General features: G+C 40.7%; 1 long non-coding RNA gene across 1 annotated transcript; it reads right to left on the reverse strand.

Moving 5' to 3' along the window:
* Positions 1-702: 702 nt before the first annotated feature.
* On the reverse strand, positions 703-21,048 carry LOC121917600. Its single transcript, XR_006101069.1, has 3 exons — positions 20,893-21,048; positions 976-1,054; positions 703-785 (listed from the first exon to the last, which is right to left on the reverse strand). It is a non-coding gene; the product is annotated as an uncharacterized LOC121917600 (long non-coding RNA).
* Between the last annotated feature and the right edge of the window lie 1,198 nt (positions 21,049-22,246).

The following is a 22,246-nucleotide window of genomic DNA, read 5'->3' on the forward strand; positions in this document are numbered from 1 at the left end:
TGAAACAGAGACAGATGGAACATGAATCTCAGAAGAACAGGTGTCAGCTATAAATTGGTAACACCAGTAAGGAAGCTTGAAGGATTTGCTAATGTGTGTCTCTCTGTGTAGGCAATCTACCTGTGTTTCAAATAAATGCTGCTCTTTCTATACCTGTGATGATATTTTGAACACAATATGAGTGAGTTCATCTCAGGGTTACAAGCTGTGATGACTTGAAAATGACCCTGATGTGACCTGAAGTTTCATTCTAGTTAGAGCTGAGGGACTGTAGGCTGGGGGAAAAGAATTGTGTACTTTGCTGATGAATTTGATTTGCTGGCTGTACAACCCCTTTTATTTTACAACAGAAAAGCTTTGTTGTAATTAAACCATGAGGGAGGATTCTGTTTTACTGATGCAAAATTCAATACAGAGAGTTGATTTAAGTTTCATACAAGAGCTATTTGCAGTTCTTAGATCAATTAACCACTCCGCCCCACAGCTCTTCAAAGCAGAGATCAAACATCAATTTGTAAAATTAAGAAACTTGGAATGGGGGGAAAGAGTGTAAAGTTGCACACAGGTGACAAACCATTTGTGTGCGTGTGAAAGTAGTGCTATTGACTGTGGTCAGACTTTTGTGTATAAGAACATGGGTGCCAATTGGATTGGCAGGCTTTAAGATAGGGTAGCCAGGTGCCTTACTTCAGTTTGAAAGGTAGTGCGGGGACAGTTCTCTGTCTGAATGCATCTTTTGTTTCAATGGCTGGTTGATGCAAGACTTCTTAAATATGTTCCAAGTCCTGTTTAAAGATAAAGAGGAAGCACCTTGAGATCACCTATCAACAGCCCCCAGATGGAAGTCTGAGCAGGCACATGGATCACCTGGTCTCAGTTGTTAGCAATATAGTAAGACTATTTGTATTTAAATTATTACAATATTTTTCAAATGTTCATCTAAAGATATACATTTGAACTTAATTTTTTACCTACCGATATAAATTAGCATGTGTAAATGCAAAGACCTCTTCCATCCTTTTTTCTTTAAATATGCACTTCTTTCTGGCAAAACCTGTAAATACATATATTTTCCATTGAAGAGAGGGATAAGCCATTGCAGAGGCTAGTTTCAAGAGTATAGACCAAATCAAGTAAATGTGTGTGGGTTTTTTGTTTGTTTGTTTTTGCGCCTCTGCTCATTTGGCAATCATGAATAAGAAGCAGTGAGAGAGAGGAAGAAAAGAAAACACGAGGATCTGAAAAATTCATGGAGCTTTTTGCCTCTCTCCTAAGCTTAAAACATGGATGCTTGTGGTGGGAAATAAAATAATGGATGGCATTTCTGAGTTTCAGTCTGGTAAGGCTTTTAGTGCATGCATCTAACTTAAATTTAAATGGCAATATATCAGAATATTCATAGTTATTTTCCCTATTCCATAGTTAATTAGAATTTTTAGGTTATTAATGATTAACTAAACACATTAAACCATTTACTATTGACTTTCCTAGTATATGATCTGCTTCTGTTTGAAAAGAATTTGCTTTCACAATTACTCATTAATAATAAAAGGATACTATTTAATAGGCATTCATTCCTTACTGCACTTTCATTCAATGGAGTAATCCATCTCTTTCTAGAAACAGACCCTCAGTCATTTTAGACTGAAGAATACAGGGGAGAACAGATATAGAAAGACAACACATATTATTATCAAACCTATTTTTCTTAGTATTACTTTGGAAATAGCTTGTGCATTCAAGACAATAACTCAAGAGTCAGAAATATGACAACTGGAACCTACCTTCACATTCAAGGTATTACGGTTCAGAGGATAAAGTTATATTTTGATCTAAAGGAAAGGTGTTATGATCACTGAACTTCTCCTAGGCAGATTTCAGAAAATCACTTACCTGGCAGTAAGTACCATTGAATTGGTGGGACTTACTCCAGAGTAGGATGGGGCAAATTAATGGAACAGAGCTGTGTATATTACATTGGTCCGAATAGTGTTCTATGAGTAATCCCTAGCAACCACCTTTGAAACAATTTTGAAAACATCCATAAACCTTCAGTAAAGTCACAGACTATTTCCTGGCAAAGATAAAATGAGAGTGACTGTAAAGTATGTAATGAATGGAACTTACTGCAGAAACATGTAAAGAAATATTAGATATATCTGATTATATCTAATATAATTACTGATCTCAAAACTAGTGCTGAGCCAGTCTACAACATTTCTGAAGCTGGTTTGATTTAGCAGTATATGTGTCTTGGCCACATCTTATCTTGACTGTAACAATTTGCTCTGTGTAGGGCTACTCTAGCATAGTATCCTGAAACATGAATTTGTTCTCATCCTCCTCATCATCATTACCTGTGCTTAAATGATACACAAAACCATTTTGTGCATTCTGTGGTTTGGAGGTAGCTCTGGAAACACGTCAGTCAACCACTGGTGGAACCACATAGTTCCCCCATTCTCTGACAAATAATAAAAGGACATTCATGTGGATGAGTTCTCTTCAGGCAACTCTCTGTATCAAGAACTCTTTCAGACAACATGTGTTGGATTTACATCAGGAGAATTCTGGTGGTATATGAGGCTAATACATGTAGACCCATGATCCATTCTGCATGTTCATTGGATGCTAGGGATGGTATCTCACCATAATTCTTATTTCAGATTTCAAGTACTTCAGATAGAGTCTTAGCCAAGTCTGTATTAAAATATACAGCCTTGAATTATATTATTTTAAAAACTTTTTTAGTTTTTAAAATTTTTAAAATTTTAATTTTTTTCTTTAAAAATCACATTTTACTAATGTTTCACTTTAACTACATGATACTATGTATATGTTAATACATTTAGGATGTTATATGTTATTGTAAGGTAAAAGTATACTTTTAATTTTGCTATGTTTATGTCACAACTTTTACCCATACATTCAGTGACATACAGGAATTATAATTTATGAGTATCTTAAGTACAAAAAACTTGACTAAGGATTCTATATGAATGTGGTATGGGAAAAGGTCAGTGGGGAGGCTGACACCATGAATTACCACACCGGATGATGCCAAACCGAATGATGCCACTAGTAGGATCTAAATAAAGGTAATAGTAGTAGTGGTTGTTGGCATTTAAAGCATAAATGCAAATAAGTTGTGTTTAGTGGGTGATTATTTCTCCCTTTGCTTTAAGTGGTTGACTTTCCATTGGAGATTTTGGAATGTAGTGATTTCCATTTTTAGGAGAAGGAAGGTGGAGGAAGAGAAGAAAAAGGAAGAGGGATGGGAAAGAATCCATTATGTGCAGTTTTTCTACAGTTCATAGAGTGAGAGTTGTAATAACAAGAGCATAGTTCTTCAGTGCCTTGAACATTTTTTAGAAATGTTAATGTGGTTTTTATACGTGATAGTCAAAAGAAAGCAAAGCTATCAACAACCTGCTGTTTTTCTAGAATGGGCTTTGACAAAATTGTGGTGGAGTCTGAAATCTACTTTGTAATAGCCATACAGTACCAGACTACCTCCATCTAGACTGCAGACAAGGGTGATCCATGGAGGCAGAATGAGGTGAAGGTTGTTGTAACTGAAGATAAATAAGGTCTACTTGATTAGGCAGAGTGAAAGAACAAGGCTAAACTTGTTTATATATGAATAAGGAGCAGTGACTTTGGAGGGACCAACTCCCTAGTAAATGTGTTTAGGATTGCAGTCTAATTTAAACAGAGGGCTTCTGCTGTATGAGGCAAAAGGCCCGAGCAGACAGGGCAAAATAAAGCTGCTTTGGGTCACTTTGCAGATATGCTATTTAAATGACACAGGCATATTAAGAGGCCAGAAGCTGTGCCAAAGCTGTGTTCCAGTCCTTAGGACTGGAGTGCAGCTTTGGCATGGCTTTCGGCCTCTTAGGATGCATGCATCATTTAAATATACCTCCAAAGTGACCTGAAGCAACTTTATTTTTGTCTGTCTGTTCAGGTCCAAAGTTCAGGATGGTGCCTTCTGCCATATTCTATGTATGTTGAAATACACTCCAGTACTATTGATGGAAGAGCATCCTCAATGATATCTAGGTCAGCAGACCAGTTTAGGGGATAAGGTCATTGACTGCATGACTCTGTCCTCTAACACAATGGGATTATTCTGAGGAGAAAACAGAGATCCACCATTACTACCCCACAGAGTGACTGCTGCCCCACAGAATGATTGCCACCCCATAGAGTGATGTCTCCACTTTGCCTTCAGGCAGCCCTCAAGCTCAATTTTTCCTTTACAGAACAGAACGAGTAAATACACAATATACTATGGCACAGTTTTTTTTTGTACAGGAAAACAACATTGTCTTATGATTGTTACTGCACTTAATGTTACATTTGGGCATCTATTAGGCTAAAAAGAAAAAAAAATAAAGAACTTAATACCGTTCTGCAAATGCACACATAGAAAGAAAATCCTCTCCAGGGGATTAATTTATCGTTGATGGCAGTTCTATTATATGTAAATAGAGGACAGCAACAAGGAGAAAGTGAAATAATGTGTGGTGGTTCAGTGCATGAATAATGACAGACAGTAATGCTTGTAATAATGATTTTTAATAATATTACACATAATTCTACTCCCTCTAAGTTAATGACAACATGCATATATAAATAAGACTAATAGCATAGTCATATGTATTCCGAAGTAAGTTGCACTAAATACAGTGCCATTTACTCACAAATAAGTATTATTTGGATTGTGGCTATGGTGACATAAGTAACAACATAGCTTGGTAACCATGCATGTATATTCAGAGATGATTGTGCCACCTCTTTTATAGTTCTCTTCTTGAAACAAGACTAAACAAGCTAATAGTCTATGTGAATTATTTTATAGTGCATGCTTCGAAAGAACTGAAAACATTTTAATACATTTAAGAATTGTTATACCATGTCAATGGCATAATAATATCATCCTGACCTTCTGATTATACTCTCAAGATGCCACTCTCTTTACAGCACGTAATAATAGTATAGGCAGTATTTCATGCCTCAGTGTTTATTCCAGGGATGGACTGGAACAAGGCAGCCTAGACTCTCTAAAGTGATACTACTTTTTGTCAAAAAGCATACACATTTAACCCTGAGCAAATTTTATTTAACAAGGGTAATAGCATGTTGCAAAGAGGGCAATGGTGAATGAACACCTGAATGAAATGTGAGTGGCAACAGAAGCTTTTACACACACACACACACACACACAGAGAGAGAGAGAGAGAGAGAGAGTTTCAAAACTTTACCAAAGTCTCTTCATTTTTTTTTTTTGTAGTAGATTTATTAGATTAGATTTCACCATTTTGGTCACTCTCCTCTGGACATGTTCCAGCTTGTCAATATCCTTCTCAGGGACCTCACTAGGGGCATGTGGGGAATTTAGACCACACTGGGTGAAGCCCAGTGCTTAATGCCTACCTTTTTGGCAGAAATGGGCTACGGCATTCACCCACATCCCTTTAAAGCCCTGGAGCTCAGTGGAAGAGAAAGTTTGAATGGGGTGAAGCTCAGTGGGGTGGAGAAAGAAGAGGCCTCAAGATTAAAAAACAAACAAAAAACCTTTAATTTTTTTTTAAATTTTAAAATAGCATATATTACCAAATTTTTACATTTCCACAAATTTCTACTCTAATCACATGAAACTATAGACTCTTTCACATGGTGAAAAGTGACAGGAGCAAAGCAGGATGTTCCCATCACTATCATGCAATTGCTTGAAGATTATCAGATGATGTTGCATGACGTTGCCATAATTGCATGATTATCCCATGAATAGAGAATAATTTTAGCACTGCTTTTCTTTCACAGGACTTTCCTATGAATGAAAAGTGGTACTAAAATTACTCTCTGTTTATGGGATAATCATGCAATTATGGCAACGTTGTGCAACATCATCTGATACTCTCTATTCATGGGATAATCACTCTGTGTGAAAGAGTTCTATGTAAACATATATATATATATATATATATATATATATATATATATAGGCTGTACTTGTTGTTGCTGTTGGGTGCCTTCAAGTCATTTCTGACTGATGGTGGCCCTATCATGGGGTTTTCTTGGCAAGGGGGTTTGCCATTGCTTTTCCCTGAGGCTAAGAGCATGTGACTTGTCCTATGATATGGTAATTTAAAGGTATGATTTTAATTTTGTTAGGAACATCATTTTACTATCCATTTACTAATGGGACTTGAACATCCATGGATTTTGGTATCCATGGGGGGTCCTGAACTAAACCCCAGCAGATACCAGGGACGTACTGTACTATTATTGACAAGCCAGGTGTCACCCATCCTATATTTGTGCATTTCATGTTTTTTTTTTGGTCTAAATGTAATACCTTACATTTCAGCCTGCTGAACTTATTTTGTTAGTTTTGCCCCAGCTCTCTAATCTGTTAAAGCCATTTTGAATTTTGATCCTGACATCTGGAGTATTAGTTACTCCTCCTAATTTGGAGTCATCTGCATATTTGATAACCATGCTTTCTGTTCCATTATCACGTCATGCATAAAGATGTTGAATAGCACTGGGCACTTCATCCTTTAAACGTAATGAAAAGAAGTTGTGTCTGGCTGGCTACAAAGTCTAACCAAAAGGTGTTTTTCAATTCCTAACCATATTATGTTACCTCTCTTCCTATTCACTAGAGATGGCCAGGTATGGAGGTCTCCATTTTTGTGGTATCAGATGATTTATGGAATGGCTTCCCTATGGCCCTGGACTTGGCAGTTATTTTAGTGCTCTTCAGACACAGAATAAAAAGTGGCTGTTTATCCAAGCATTTTATGGTTCCTAAATTGCTGATCTATCATCTGTGTTTTGTTATTCTTTAATTATTTAGTAATATGTTAAAACATGTTGTAACCTTTGGTTAAGAAGTAGGGTTAAAATAGTGTAAATAAATAAATGCAATTTGGAATTTTTCCTCCTCTGATCTTGATCGCCCAGGTATTCCAAAGCGTACTCATAACTGTAATCTTCTGTAACTTTCCCCCCATTAACCCTCAAAATAAATGTCACAGAATCTATTTTCTGTTGCTGGAGCGAGCCAAACTAGCTCCTTGTCATATCCAAACAACTGTCTGCCTTGCCTGCCAGAATTCACTTTTTAGGTTGTATCAAACTAGAAAATCACTGTGTACAATGTAACAATTCTAATATCCCTCATATGTTGCTGAAACGGCAGCAGGGTCTTGCTGCTTATCTAGATACTGTACATAGTTTGGTCAAAACACAGTTTCTTTTATTCTTCTCAAATAGCCAAGAATGCATATTAAACAGTTTTATTATAGTCACAATTGCAATAATGACATGAAACAGCAGCATTATCTGTAATATTTTTATTGACATAAACAGCTGCTTCAGTACTTATCCTTCCTGTATGGACATATATAAGAAATATCTGATTCTGAATGTAGCTGAAAATATCAAAATATTTTGCCCATGCATTTTGTGCTTCAGTCATTCCATCAGTTGGATCCAAGGATTCATCTGTTATTCCTTTGAAGTTCTTCATCTTGCTTGGGTACTATGAAAATGGACTCCTATCAATTACCTCTAAAATAAATTTTTGCATTTCTGTTTTGTAAAATGGAAATAGTAAATATGGGTATAATTTGTGTTTTGCAGTTCTGTACAACCTGCACACCTTGGTAATGCTGCAAGCTGTGCAGAGGGGCACTCCTTGTACACAGTGTGATTTCTCAGGCTGATCTTGAAATGTACATTTCAGCTACCATCGCTGTGAGGTTGCTATATAAGCAGAAATCACTGACTTCCAGGTACTATTAAATTGAAGTACTGAGGTTTATGTGCAGCTGCACTGTGTGGTGAGTTACACAATGAGGGTTGGCACTTTTCCTCAGAAAATCAAGCAGGTCTTGGAGAAGCCTGTCCAACCAAGCTAGCCATTGGAATCTTCTAGACAGAAAAGATTTTAAATGGGTGGTCTATTTTTTTTGTAGACCTTGCTTTTCAAGAAGCAAAGCCTTCTTGAATTTTTGTACAGTCTTAGATGTACTTCATCCTTTGGCCAGGACATGTTCTGTGGTTCTACTTTTCCTTCATTTCAACCCAGCTTCTTCAACAGGTTGGCCTTCCAATCATACTAGATGTTATGTTTCCAATTGTTTAGAAGAGGTGCTTCCTCAAGTGGTTAAAGACATGTATATCATAGCTCATGACTCTCCTCAACCGTTAATGTGTTTCATTTTGTGACTGTAAACTGGAAGGTAACAAGGACTAAATCTGGAAGTCTTAACTGCTGAAGCACATGTGTTTGAGGAACATATGTCTGAGGAAATATGCATTCTGCCTAACATCTCATTTAACCCTAAGTCCTGCTCCAAAACATTAACTCATCTAGGCTTGCTTTCTACAGATCACCCTTGGCACTGAAAGATGAGTTTCTCTTTAATTAAATAATTACTTTAAGATGCTAGCACAGAAACACCACTGTTTCTTACCCTGCACTTGGAGACAATAGTAATGCTGCTTCCATGCAGTATCACATAAGAAACAAAGAATCAGATTAGGCTAGTTTGTATGTCTAGTTTGACTCTTTGTTTTTTACGTTATACCATGTATCTTCTTAAAGTTCTTGTTTCCGTTCCTTCAATAGTATGACACAAGTTACATTCACCATACGTTATATCATGCAGATTGGGGATCAAACTAATTCCATCTCCCCTTCGTGTTACCACTTGCTCTAACTGTTGGCATTTTAAAACAGTTGCATGGCAGGGGGGTTGGACTTGATGGCCTTTGAGGTCTCTTCCAAAGCTATGATTCTATTCCACGATTCTTTTTTCCAGAACAGGACTGAAGGCATCTCACAGATAAAATTGTGTTTTAAAAAATTATAATATTTTTTTTAAAAAAAGAATTGAAATCATATAGCTAAAAACAGCAAAAAAATTGACATAAAACATATAAAAGTTAAAAAAACATAACTGCAGAACACTCCCCATTTAAAAGCCTCACTGACATAATTATATATAAAAAGCTTGCTTATATGAAAATGTCTTTGCCTACTGGCAAAAGGAAAGCAGGGAGGGGCCAGGCTAGCCTTCTATGGAAGGGCATTCCAGACGGTGAGAGCAGCCACTGAGAAGTTTCTCTCTCATGTCTTCACCAAGTGAGCCTGTGATGGTGGTGGGACTGAGAGAAAGACTTTCCCATAGATCTTAGGACCCTTGCAGGTTCGTATGGGGAGATAATGTCATTCAGATAGTCCTGACCTAAACTCTGTTTATAGGCAGCTGTTTCAAGACATCAGGTGCCTAATTAGATCAGCACTTTTTACATAATAATCTCTGGGAGCTGTGCAATCTTTCTTTGGTCTCAACATCATGGGATGAATGAAAGCAATTGATCTTCAGCTTGTGCAGCCTCCTGCTGGGGGGCAAAACTCCCATCTGTCACAACCCACAGCTCCTTGGATTCAGATAAGGCATTGTTATCAGGAGCTGCAGATTTCTGGCAATCTGCCACCTCCTCTCCCTCTGTATCAGCGAACTCTAGAGCAGTGATTTCTAACCTGTACTCTAAGGAGCCCTTAGGGTTCTCTGTGTACTTCCCAGATGCTCTGTGGCTGCTCCAGAAAAATAAAAGAAATAAAAATTGAATGAAATTAAAGAATAAGAAACAAAAGGTAACATTACTCCTAAACACCATTAACTTGTAAGACACAGGGGAGGCCTCTTAGGGGCTCTGCCATAGAAATTGATTCTAAAAAGGGCTCTGCAAGTCAAAAAGGGTGGGAACCCCTGCTCTAGAAGGTTAGTTGTGACAGAATCAGAGTCAGAAGAGACTATGAGGGCAATCAAGTCCAACTCCCTGCCATACCTATTCAGATGGTCACTATCCAGTTGCTAAAGACAACAAAAGTGGGGATGGACAGGGCAATATCATCATCATCATCATCATCATCATCATCATCATCATCATCCCATTCTTCATGTGTTTATTCTGGACAGAAAGAAAACATCCAAGTAAGACTAAAAATGTTAACATATACAGTAATCAAAACAGGATATTTCATTTGTCAAAATATTTATCTCAGACAACAAGGTTTTACCTGTAAATACCCAGGCAATCAGTTTTATTTCCCATAGGCATTTATGTGACACCATAGATCATTTCATACACTGAAAAATATATTGAACAAGAACTGCAACTCTAGCAAAAGAAAAAGAAACGAAAAAAGAAGGGAGGGGGTTGTGGTGGACAGTCTGAAGGAGAAATTCACTCAGGAAATTAAAAAAACTCTAAAATGAAGAAAAGGCATTAAGAAGATGTATGGAGGGGAACTAAAGGTAAAATGCAACCCGTTCATGCAGTGTAAATGGCAGTTAAAGATAATACCACCGGTGTCATAAAGCAATTAAAAACTGTGTGACATTTTATAGAAGGTAAGGTTTGTCTCAATAAGTTCTGTTTAATGGAATCTACAGAACTCTACTAAGGGAGGGGATGTCAGTGACTGTCAAGTCTGTGCACTGACTGGCTCTCATAGGCCAGGCTGGTCCTTAGAAAAGTTATCCTTTTGGACTATAACTCCAAAAGTCTCCTAGATTACATCACCAGTTGCCATGCTGATTGGTTGACTGGTGGCTGTAGTACAAAAATAAAGTTCACATGAGTTATTTTCAATGTGATTGCTTCCTCAGCCGTACCTGTTTGGCTAGGGTTCTTCATGGTTCTGTGGATGGTGAAATGTTCTTTAAAGACCACTTGTGTCAACACATTGATGAAACCATTTCGTTGCTAGAAGGTTTAGTTTCAAACCCTTACTCTGCTAGGAAGCTTTTCAGGTGGCTTGTCTTTTATCATAGCCTACTCCACAATTAATCCCAATAAAAAAATGGCCACCATGGAAGAGGCATCAATATTACATGAAATTCTGTGGACATGTGTTTGACTGGGAAATTTGCATATTTCCCAAAGCTACATTCACCCAGCTTGTTTAAATAAAACTGCCAGCCCAGCCCTGAGAATCCTCTGATAAAAATCTATTTGGCTTACTGCATTTCACTTACTCTTATAACACAGGCTTCCATGTATTAAATGAACTTCTCAAAAACCATCACTGCTGATGAAAGAATGTGCTATCTACTTGAGTGCTGCTCTTCAGTTGCCATTTAATGAAGCCTAGCTCCTGAAACATTTATTCCAGAGTGCTCAGTTTATTGATGAAATGAGCACAAAGGCAGGTGGAATGAGCTGACTTTTCAGAAGTAGTCTTCCAGGAGTATGTCACCTCTGATATGATATCTTCATAGAAGAAACCCATTTGCTTCAACTGGCAGTTACATAGAAACATAGGCTGATGGGACATGCTAATGGACCATGTCCAATTAAGTCTTCTAGCTGAACTGCTGAAATTCTTCTGTCAGCAGAATAGGGAGCACACCCTCCACAGAAGATATAAGGACAGCCACAAAAGGAAACAGAACAGCCCATAAGGCATTCACACTTCCACTTGCTTGATGTTGGATTCTCCCTTGCTGAGATATTTTCAAATGACTGAATGAGATCACCAGGAAAACAGGAAAGCAGACATTCAAAGACCAGCTGAATCTGGAGCAGCTGAAGTTTCTGAACAATCTTCAAATGCAGCCCAATGTAAAAAAATTCAGAAACTTCAGGGAACATATGATTCCTTCATTGCAAGATTCTTTGGCTGCTTTTTGAGGCACAATTCAAATTTCTGGTTATGATCTATAAAGCCTAAACAAGTATGGTCCAGGTTATTGGAAAGATCTCATTCTCCCATATGAACCTTCTCATGTTTTGAGATCTTCTGAGGAGGCCCTTCTTTTTGTTCAACTACCCTCACAGATCCTTCCTGGTCACTGCTTCCATGTGCTGGAGCTCCGCCCCTAGAGAGATTAGACTGGCATATTCCTTGATATCTTTTCATAGGGGAAGACCTTTCTGTTTCAGCAGGGCTTTGAGAATGGATTGTTCAGGGGGAATGGACCTTGCATGGTGTGCTGGATTCTGCATTTGTTGCTTTCTTTTAAATAGCTTATATTGTCAATTGGTTTTAATATTTCTGATGGTGTAATTATATTTTAAACTTTTGTATACAGTGAATTTTTAGCTATGTTTGTTTTAATGGCTGTAAGCTACCTTGAGTTCTGAAGTGAGAAATAGATGGGATATAAATAAATGTAACGAGGAGGAGGAGTCACTTAATTTTTTCATAAATTAGATTCTGTGGATGGTTCCAACTGTGAACTACAGCTCCCAAAGAGGAAGCAAGACCATAAACCAAAGAAGAAGTGGAGGCTTGCAAGTGTTTCCAGTTTAGCACGTGGAACTTTGCCTAATTTTGTCAGAATTATAGATTCTCAAAATGTCTGCATGCCATTAGAAACAGATAAGACTTTGCTACTTTGTAAGCTATTGAAAAGCTTAGGATCAATATTTATGGCTTATCTGAAGATGATTAAAATAAATAAGCCTGATGCAGCACATTTTATTGGTCTCCTTCAGGCTCCTGAATCAACATAATTGAGAAAATGGGTAAGAGCAGGTGACATACATTAATATCCTGCAGGGCAGCAGCGTATGTGCGCGTGTATGAGTGCTGATTTAGTCAGTGGTGTAGCAAACTATTGCCAAAAGATGAATGGCACCCTCCTTCTCAATTAGGGTGGAACTGGAAAAAATACTCTTTGATTATGAAGCTGTTGATGGCACTAGGATTAAAAGAAACCTTGCTTTGGAGGCTTATAGGCATCTAATTATTACTCTAGTGGTGTATCAGGGAGCAGCTTGTCCTTGAAACTTGTGTGGTATGGTGCATGCTTTGGAAAAAATGGATAGAGACAATTATTTCTCTCCTCTCTAATAACGCTAGAATTTGGGGTCACCTGGGTGAAACTGATGGGAAGAGAGTCAGGAAAGATAAAGTTTTTGCTCACAGAATGCATAATTGAGGAATTTGCTACCATGAAAGTTGATGCTGCTTTCCACCGGCTTAGAGGGAATTAAAAGAGAAACAGAGAAATCCATGGAGGACAGATCTTTCAATTGCTGTAACTAAATGGTCATGTTCAGAACAGAATTTGAAAAAGTAATTTTTTTCTGCACTACTATTCCACAAAATACCGAGCCAACAGGACTACTGGCCATGTTGACTGGGGATTCGGGGAGCTGTAGCCCCAAAAGTAACTTTTCCAAGCCCTTCTGTAGAATCAATATGTTTCTGATTATTAATTGTTAGAAAGTAATGGTGAGGCATTGCATGAAATACGGAAATAGCCTTTTCCTCAGCATCTGCTTGGGAAGCAGCTACTGAGAAGGCCATCTCCTTTGTTCCAAACAAATAAGACTGAGAAGGTAGTGGGCCAGAGACAAGGGCCTCTCCCAAAGATCTTAAATAATAATAAATAAATAAAGTTTTTATTTCTATCCCGCTCCTTCCTGAGATCAGGGCGGCTCACAACAAAGGTTAAAACAACAATGCATAAACATTAAAATACAGATATATCCAAACCATCCATACAATCAATAAAAATAACAGGCAAAAAAAGCCCCATAGCCCAACCTCTTGGCCACGGAAGAGGAGGGAGGCCCATAGGATTTTTAATCGGGGAATGCCTGTTGGAACAGGAAGGTTTTCAGGTCCTTCCTGAATTGGGCCAGGGTGGTAGTCAAGCGGAGCTCAGTGGGCAGCGTATTCCAAAGGACTGGGGCAGCAGTGGAAAATGTCCTCCGTGTAGTGGAGGATAATCTAGCCCCAGGTACCTTCAGTAAATGCTGCCCAGACGTTCTGAGGGTGCGAGGCGGAATGTACGGGGAGAGGCGGTCCTTCAGGAATCCTGGGCCCAAGCCATTTAGGGCTTTATAGGTAATTACCAACGCCTTATATTGAGCCCGGAAGCGGATGGGCAGCCAATGGAGATCTTTCAGCACAGGTGTTATATGGCTGGCCCTGGAAACGCCAGTGACCAGCCTGGCTGCCATGTTCTGCACCATTTGAAGCTTCCGGGTTTGGTATAAGGGTTGCCCCATGTAGAGTACATTGCAGAAATCCAGTCTCGAGGTTACCAGAGCATGTACAACAGTTTCTAGGTCCCTCTGGGCCAGGTATGGACGCAGCTGGCGAATAAGCCGAAGCTGATGACAAGTGCTCTTGACCGTCGCATTCACCTGAGCAGTCAGGTGAAGCGACGAATCAAGAAGCACCCCCAGACTGCGTACGGAATCCTTCACAGGGAGCGTGACCCCATTCAGGACAGGTGGAACCACCGCCATTCCTGGACCAGGGGAACCTATCACAAGTACCTCCGTTTTCTCTGGATTCAGCTTGAGTCGGTTTTTCCTCATCCAGCCCATTACTGACTCTAGACAGGCCTCGAGAGGAGAGACGCCATCCTTGGTCACTGCATCAGTCGGAGACATGGAGAAAATGATTTGGGTGTCATCAGCGTACTGATAACCCCGCGCCCCATGTCTCCGGATGATCTCTCCCAGCGGTTTCATGTAAATGTTAAATAGCATGGGAGACAGAATGGCTCCTTGAGGGACCCCAGTTTTAAGGGCCCTCTCATCGGAGCACACGTCTCCCAGCTGCACCATCTGGGACCTCCCAGAGAGGTAGGACCGGAACCACTGGAGCGCAGTGCCCCCGATTCCCACCTCTGCCAGGCGCCCCAGAAGGATACCATGGTCTATGGTATCGAAAGCCGCTGAGATGTCCAAGAGCACCAACAGGGACACGCTTCCCCTGTCGATGCCCAGACGGAGATCATCGACCAAGGTGACCATGGCCGTCTCAACCCCGTGACCCGCCCGGAAGCCAGTTTGAAATGGGTCCAGATAATCAGTTTCATCCAAGACCGTCTGAAGCTGGATCGCAACCGCCCTCTCGATCACCTTACCCAAAAATGGCAGCAGCGAAACTGGCCGATAATTATTGTGTACCAGGGGGTCGAGGGAGGGCTTTTTTAATATAGGTTTTACGATGGCCAATTTTAATTCTGATGGAAATTGCCCTTCCCTCAAAGATGTATTAATGATCCGGCGCAACAATAATGTTACCGCCGGTCCCCCCTGGGCTGCTAGCCATGAGGGACAGGGATCGAGAGAGCAGGTTGTTTTCCGAACACTTCCGACGATCTTGTCCACGTCCTCGGTACTCACCGACGCAAACCGATCCAGTTTAATAGAGTCCACGGAGGCTCTGGATACCTCTACTCTAGGTTCTGCTCGAATGTCAGCATTAAGACCTTCGCTTATACAAGAGGTTTTATCCACAAAAAAGTCGTTAAATTGGTCACAGCAGGCCTTAGAAGGTTCAAAGATCTGGTTCAGGGCGGAAGGGAGCTGAGTTAGCTCCCTAACCACTCTGAACAACTCTGCTGGACGTGACTCTGCGGACGCAATACGAGCACCATAGAACGAATTCTTTGCTGCTCGTATCGCCTCTCCATAGTCCTTTAACAGTTGGGTTAGGAGAGCCTTGTCGTCTAAGCAAAGGTGTTTCAGCCAACGGTACTCTAGCCGTCGCAGTTCCCGCTTCCTTGCCCGGAGATCTTCCGTATACCAGGGCTTACACTTGGAAGCAGGCCTGAGAGGGCGCTTGGGAGCGATGCTGTGTATAGCCCTAGAAAGACCGGTATTCCAAATGCCGGTAAGGGCATCAACAGAATCGCCGTCACTTCCAACCATATATCCCTCTAGAGCTTCTTGGAACCTTATAGGTTCCATCAGCCTTCGAGGGTGGACCATCCTAATAGGTCCCCACCCCCGGGGGGGATCTGGGTAGAGACCTTGATTTTCACCTCTACCAGGAAGTGATCCGTCCATGACAAGGGGGAAACATTAACTATTTCCACCCACGGATTTTCCGCATCCGAACAGAAGACCAAATCGAGAGTATTACCCGCACAATGCGTAGGACCCTGTATCAGCTGGGACAGGCCCATGGCCGTCATGGTATCCATGAATTCCCGAGCCACACCGGATGGAACATAGCTGGTCGTGAGGGAGATATTGAAGTCACCCAGGACAAGTAGCCTGGGCGTCTCCAACATCAGTTCAGCGACCAGCTGTGTCAGCTCGTTAAGGGAGTCCGCTAATGCACGGGGTGGCCGATACACCAGCAGAATCCCTAGACTGTCCCTAGCCTTTAGGGTCAAGTAAATACACTCGATATAGGACGTCTGTCGGATGTGGTTCTTGGTGAGGGACACGGTGTTCCTATGTATCAAGGCCACACACACCCCCCCCGCCCACCTAACCTGCGCTGGTCCTTCACCGAGAACCCGGCAGGCAGGGCCTGAGCCCACACTGCGTCTCCTTCAGGCCCAAGCCAGGTCTCGGTAATGCAAGCCAGATCACACTTTTGATCCTCCAACATGTCGTGGAGGATGTGGGTCTTGTTGTTTACTGATCTGGTGTTGCACAGGAGCAGCGACAGGGTTTGTGGCACGGTTGGAGCGACCCTCAGGTTCCTAAGGTTGGGATAGGGACAGGAAGGAGGGATAGATATGATGCATCGATCTCTCCTTCCCCTGGAACGCAAGTCCCTTCTCCCACCGCCATATCTCCCCCTGCCCCACACTACCTCAATAGGAGCTCCGCTCGAGACGATGTTGTCCCTTCCCTCCCCGGCCCATGCATCCCCCGCATCCACAACCTCCCCCCACCCCTCTATGGTCATTTGAAGAGCAGAGGTTAGCCACCCCAGGCATCCTCTGCTCTCGGGCTAACCCAAAGCCTCCCTAACCCGATAAAAAGCTGCGCAACTGTCCGTGGGCGGCACTCCTGGGGCGGTGCACAGATACACCTCTTAGAGCTTGAAGAGGCTGATATATGGTGACAGAGACCTTCAGATAGCCCAGAGTCGAGTTATTCAGGGCTTTATAGGCCATAATTCACACTTTGCATTGTTTCCAGAAACAGACTGTCAGCCAAGAGAGCTGTTGCAACAAAGTAATTATATGCTTTCTATATGACTCCCATGTTGCCCCAATAAGCAACCTGGCTGCAACTCTTTGGACAAGCTGAAATTTGCAAACCCAATTCACAGGCAGTCCCGCACAGATCACATTACAGTGATCCAAATGGGATTTGTCGTGGCCAGATTACATATTTCCAGAAATCTCAAGGTGAGAGCACTGCCTTGAAAATAACAGTTCATTTCAATGATATGTTGCTGACCTCTGTTTCTGCAGGCTGCTTTGAACCATCTGCAGTACATTTTCCAGAGGTCCACCTGGCATCTTCCTTCCATTCTTTCTCCCCTAAATCAAAATTTCTTAAACCACAGCAGCAGCATGGCTCATCAAGGGGAAACACTCAAGTCAGGAAATACTGAGCTGCCTTAGTATTCACTGTCTAAGAAGTTGCTGAATGTCCTTCTAGAAGATTGCTACTTTGTGGCTTTTCCTACTGTTAAATTTCACAATTACATTCCAACTTGCTCACCATATCCTAAGTGGCTAAAGCTGCAGATTCCATTCTGATCTGAGGCACACATGCATTCTACCACAGTCAGGAAAATTACAGCACAAATGTCTTTCTTCTGCACTGCATAGCCATTTGATTCCTCTTTTAAACCTTAATATCAGTTTTCTTTCTTTTGCTCTCTCTTTCCATCTCCCCCAACTCCTAACTAATCTACTTTCCCTTCTTTTCTTGTCCCCTTTCTCTTCCCCCCATTATAATACTTACTTGCACTCATCTTCTTCTTCATTCCCTAGTTTGTTCTGTCCCATTCTCACCCCACTTTTCTGTACTGTAAGAATTAATAAAATGTCTTCTCCTTTCTCCCTCAGCCATGGAAACCCACACAATGATTGTGGACAGGTCACACTCTCTCAGCCTTAAAAGAAGGCAGTAGTAAATAATGCCACAAACAGCCTGTGATAGGAGTCACCATAAAATGGAGTTGACAACAAATTGTCCTTCTCTTCAAACAGTCTCTCTCTCTCTCTTTCTCCTTCTGCCTCTCTCTACATCTCGTAGCTGAGCACATCTTCTTTCTCCTTCCCTAGTTCCCCTCCTTATTCTTTATTCTTGATCCCTTTTTCCTCTCAGTTTTTGCTGGTTACATCAGTCCTCTGCCTCCATTGCCATCCCTCTCTTTCTTAACCTCTCTCCCCCTATTTGTACCCTACATTCCCTAGCTATATTCATATACCTTCCACCCCTTTTGGACTTTAACTTTTTCTTCTTTTGTCTACACACACAAACACACACACACACACACACACAAAAACCAAACACCATGAAACTATGACTGGGATATGTTAGATTTTTCCTATTAAACTCAACAGGGCATGCCTTTTGGTCTGTTATCACCAATAGTACCAACACCACCACCTCCCCCTCCCCAAAATATTTGGTGATTATTGGTAGGATTATGATGGATATTATTGTGAAGCTGAAGGAAGATCCCACAGCCTGACTGTTAAAAAGTAAGCAGATTAGCATAGACCATGATAGACAGCCTTTATAAGCAGAGCTTTGGAAGCTACTTTTTCTTGGCAAGAGTTTCACTGGTTCGACTACATCTCACAGGCATTGTTAAAAGCAATGCATGGTAAAGTGTTAAAACCAGAATGGGAAAAGTTTATGTTCCTCTGTTCAAAGCACAGCTTGGATTTTTTTTGGGGGGGGGAACTATAATTCCAATAGGTTGTTAAAAATCTGTGCATGTAAAGGTGTACAAACACAGGCCTGGGGTTATTTTTTTTCTTTTGTTTTGTGTTATGTTCAGAACTTCAAACACTTAATTTCTAAACAGAATATCTTATTTGTTATACTTCTAAAAATGTGAATAAGACATTCTGAAGCACTGTGGCTGATGTTTTTTAGTTGCTTATTTTCCCCCTTCCTCCTTTCTCTGGTCTTTGTGTGCCATGTCTCATTTAGATTGTAATACAGAAGCCAGGGGCTGTCAAATTAACTATTTGCAAGCCACTCTGGGAGGGTTCCCTTCCTAAAGAGGGGAATATAAATATTTCAAATACATAATAATGATATCACTGGAGGCTGCCCTCTGTGATACCACAAGCTGCCATTGCTATGTGCTGGTCCTGAAATGCTCCTGAATTCCATGTTTTTAAATGCTTGAGTTCCAATACTACTCTTTTGTGGAGCAGATGCTTAGGACCCAGGGAAAGATGAAAGAGCGAGTTCAGTTTTGATTATGGGTTCTTGATACCTGGGACACTTAATATGCCTAAGGGAGAATGAAGTGGCTTGAGAAAGACACTTCCAGTGGCTCATTTCTTTGCCTTCTTATTCTGAGCCCAGTTTGTGGAAATGCTCTGAGCAAGGGAAGCAGGGTATGATGCTTTATCTCTTCATTCTAGTCATGGTTTGCATACTCAGAGTCAGTAATGACAATGATGCTTGAAAGTAAGAAAAAAGTGGACAGACCCAGGAAGCCAAAGCCCTGAGTCTGCAGGACCTGAGCAAGGCTGTTGATAACAGGATGACTTGGAAATCTCTCTCATAAGGATGGAAAAAGTCAATGTCAATTTTGGTAGGAATAGGTAGGAAAAGCAAGGAAGAGGAAGAACAAGCATAACGATATCAGACAATGAACAACATCACACTGCACTGTGATAGTGCAGTTAGCTTCTGTGGTGCCTTGTGTGGAATTCTAGAGTTTGTACTTTGGGGTGGTTCCCAATAGGCAAAGAGGTCAGGCAAGGCTGCATCCGATCACCTTACTTGTTTAACTTATATGCTGAAAACATCGTAAGAAAAGCAGAATTAGAATCAGAAAAAGAAGGAAATAAGATAGGAGGAAGCAACATTAACAACCTAAGATATGCAGATGACACCATAATATTAGCAGAAGACATTCAGGAATTGGAACAGTTAATAAGGAAGGTCAAAGATGAAAGTGCAAAGGCAGGTTTGAAGCTGAACATAAAGAAAACAAAAATAATGACCACAGAAGATATACACAAATTCAAACTAGACTATGAGGAAATTGAAATAGTTAAAGAATCCCCATATTTAGGATGAAACATTGACCAGAATGGAGATTGCAGTCAAGAAATAATAAGAAGACTAGGAATGGGAAGGGCAGCTATGAAAGAACTGGAAAAGATACTGAAGAGCAAAGACATACAACTGAGCACTAAAGTCAGAATCGTTCAGGCCATTGTATTCCCAATTACCATGTATGGATGTGAGAGCTGGATAGTGAAGGAAGCAGATAGGAAGAAAATCAACTCATTTAAAATGTGGTGCTGAAGAAGAGTACTTAGGATAGCCAAGTACACAAACAAATGGGTTCTTGAACAGATCAGACCAGGACTCTCCTTGGACGTAAAGATGACCAAGTCCAGACTATCATACTTTGACCACATAATGAGAAGGCACAGGTCACTAGAAAAAACAATAATGCTAGGAAAAGTGAAGGGTGGAAGAAAGAAAGAGAGGAAAACCACAAACCAAATGGATCGACTCAATCAGGGGAGTTGTGAGCAAGGGCTTGCAGGATCTGGGCAAGGCAGTGGAGGATAGGGATTTTTGGAGAGGTCTCATCCATGGGATCCCCATGAGCCGTAACCGACTTGAGGGCAGCTAACAACAACAACAACAACAACAACAACAAGGTCTAAGAGCTCTCTGGATGAGAATTCTAAATACCTCCCTCCCCCCGCAAACCACAAATCCCAAATGACAGAAGGCTGCCTCCTCCTCCTCCTCCTCCTCCTCCTCCTCCTCCTCATTTTATTGGTGCTGTTGTCATTATTAGTATTATTTTAATATTTATGATAAATATTATGAGAGTTTGGGCCTTAGCAGGTGGCTAGCCATGCCTATCAGTGACACCAGCCCTCTCAGTCTTAGTTAAACATTTTCTTAACACCTAAAACTTACCATTACTGTTGCGGTGGAGGGATGGTGAAATCGTGAAAAGAGACTGAGAAACATTCCTTAGGGAGGATACGCTATTGCCTCAGGAACATAAATTATTGACCACAGCATCACACTTTTGGAAATAAAGACACCCTGAAGTAATAAGATAGTAAACAGGAATGTAGGTTCATCTGCAACAGATAGAGAAAACAGAGAAATACAATATGTACTCAGAGATGTGTGAGTGGAAACATCCATAGATTGCCCCCCCCCCAAGATCAAGATTCCACTTTTTCTTTCACAGATCTATCCTTATTGATGTCACCCAAAGAGAACCATCAAATTCAAGCTGAATTTTGGAAGATTTGGGACAAATGGGGAAATGTTGATAAGGAAATGAAAGTATATATAAATTTACTAGAAAAACAGCCTCTACATTTCACATGAAGCAAATATCAGATGGAAATAGTTTTCAACCAAACAGTGTGGGGTAGTGGCCTACAATTTTTTCTTAGCTAACAGTTTTGTTTCCTAAAAGAAAAGCAAGAGGCAGGGCTTGTTCTTAACACCTATGTTGGTTATTTTTGTGAGGTACTTTAGAGTCAAATGATATGTGGTATGAGAGGACTGTAGTTTCAGCTCCTCCATTTCTTTGTGAAAGAAAATAAAATAAAAAAGGATGTAGGGTACACCCTGATTCAATTTAGGACAGTGCAATTCAATCTTCAAAGCAAAAACAATACAATACAAAAGCCAACTGGTCTCAACTGGTAGAAGAAGTTTAAAACCACCATCCAAGAAGTAACTCTTTTTTTTTTTTGCCTGATCTAACCTTTTACATGACCAATGAAGCTTATTCTATCATTGGTTTGAAGTATGTTCCATCTCACTGAAGAGTCAGGAGATTACAAATCTCATAAATATGTGTAATATTGTACAGTCCAGTGGTAGCTCTTTTTCCTGCCCAGATGACTCCAGGGAGCCTAAGTCCTATGCAGAGGAATCCCTCCCTCCCTTGTCTTTTCTTCAAGGAGGTCTACATATGTTCTGAAGTCAATGACTCCTGTTATTTGCTGTATTGTAATTGGAAGGATATATATATATATATGGGGGAGATTCTGGCAGTTTTAGTCCAAAAAGTTTAAAAAAAACCCACCTTTCCCTAGATGTGCCCTAGGGTGCTGAACTAAGCTCTGGACTCATACCTGGAGAGCCGAAATGAACAGGGGCAGGGAACAGAATGGCTACAGCCTATATAATTCATGCAATAATCCAGCAGCTGTATAATGTGCCTGATCTTGTAACATTCATGATGTTAGTATACTGAAAGTCCTACATAATTCATTACTAGCCTGCTTCTGCGTAAGGAGCTCCG

This window comes from Sceloporus undulatus, chromosome 1, assembly GCF_019175285.1.
Source record: "Sceloporus undulatus isolate JIND9_A2432 ecotype Alabama chromosome 1, SceUnd_v1.1, whole genome shotgun sequence".
Lineage (NCBI taxonomy): Eukaryota > Metazoa > Chordata > Lepidosauria > Squamata > Phrynosomatidae > Sceloporus > Sceloporus undulatus.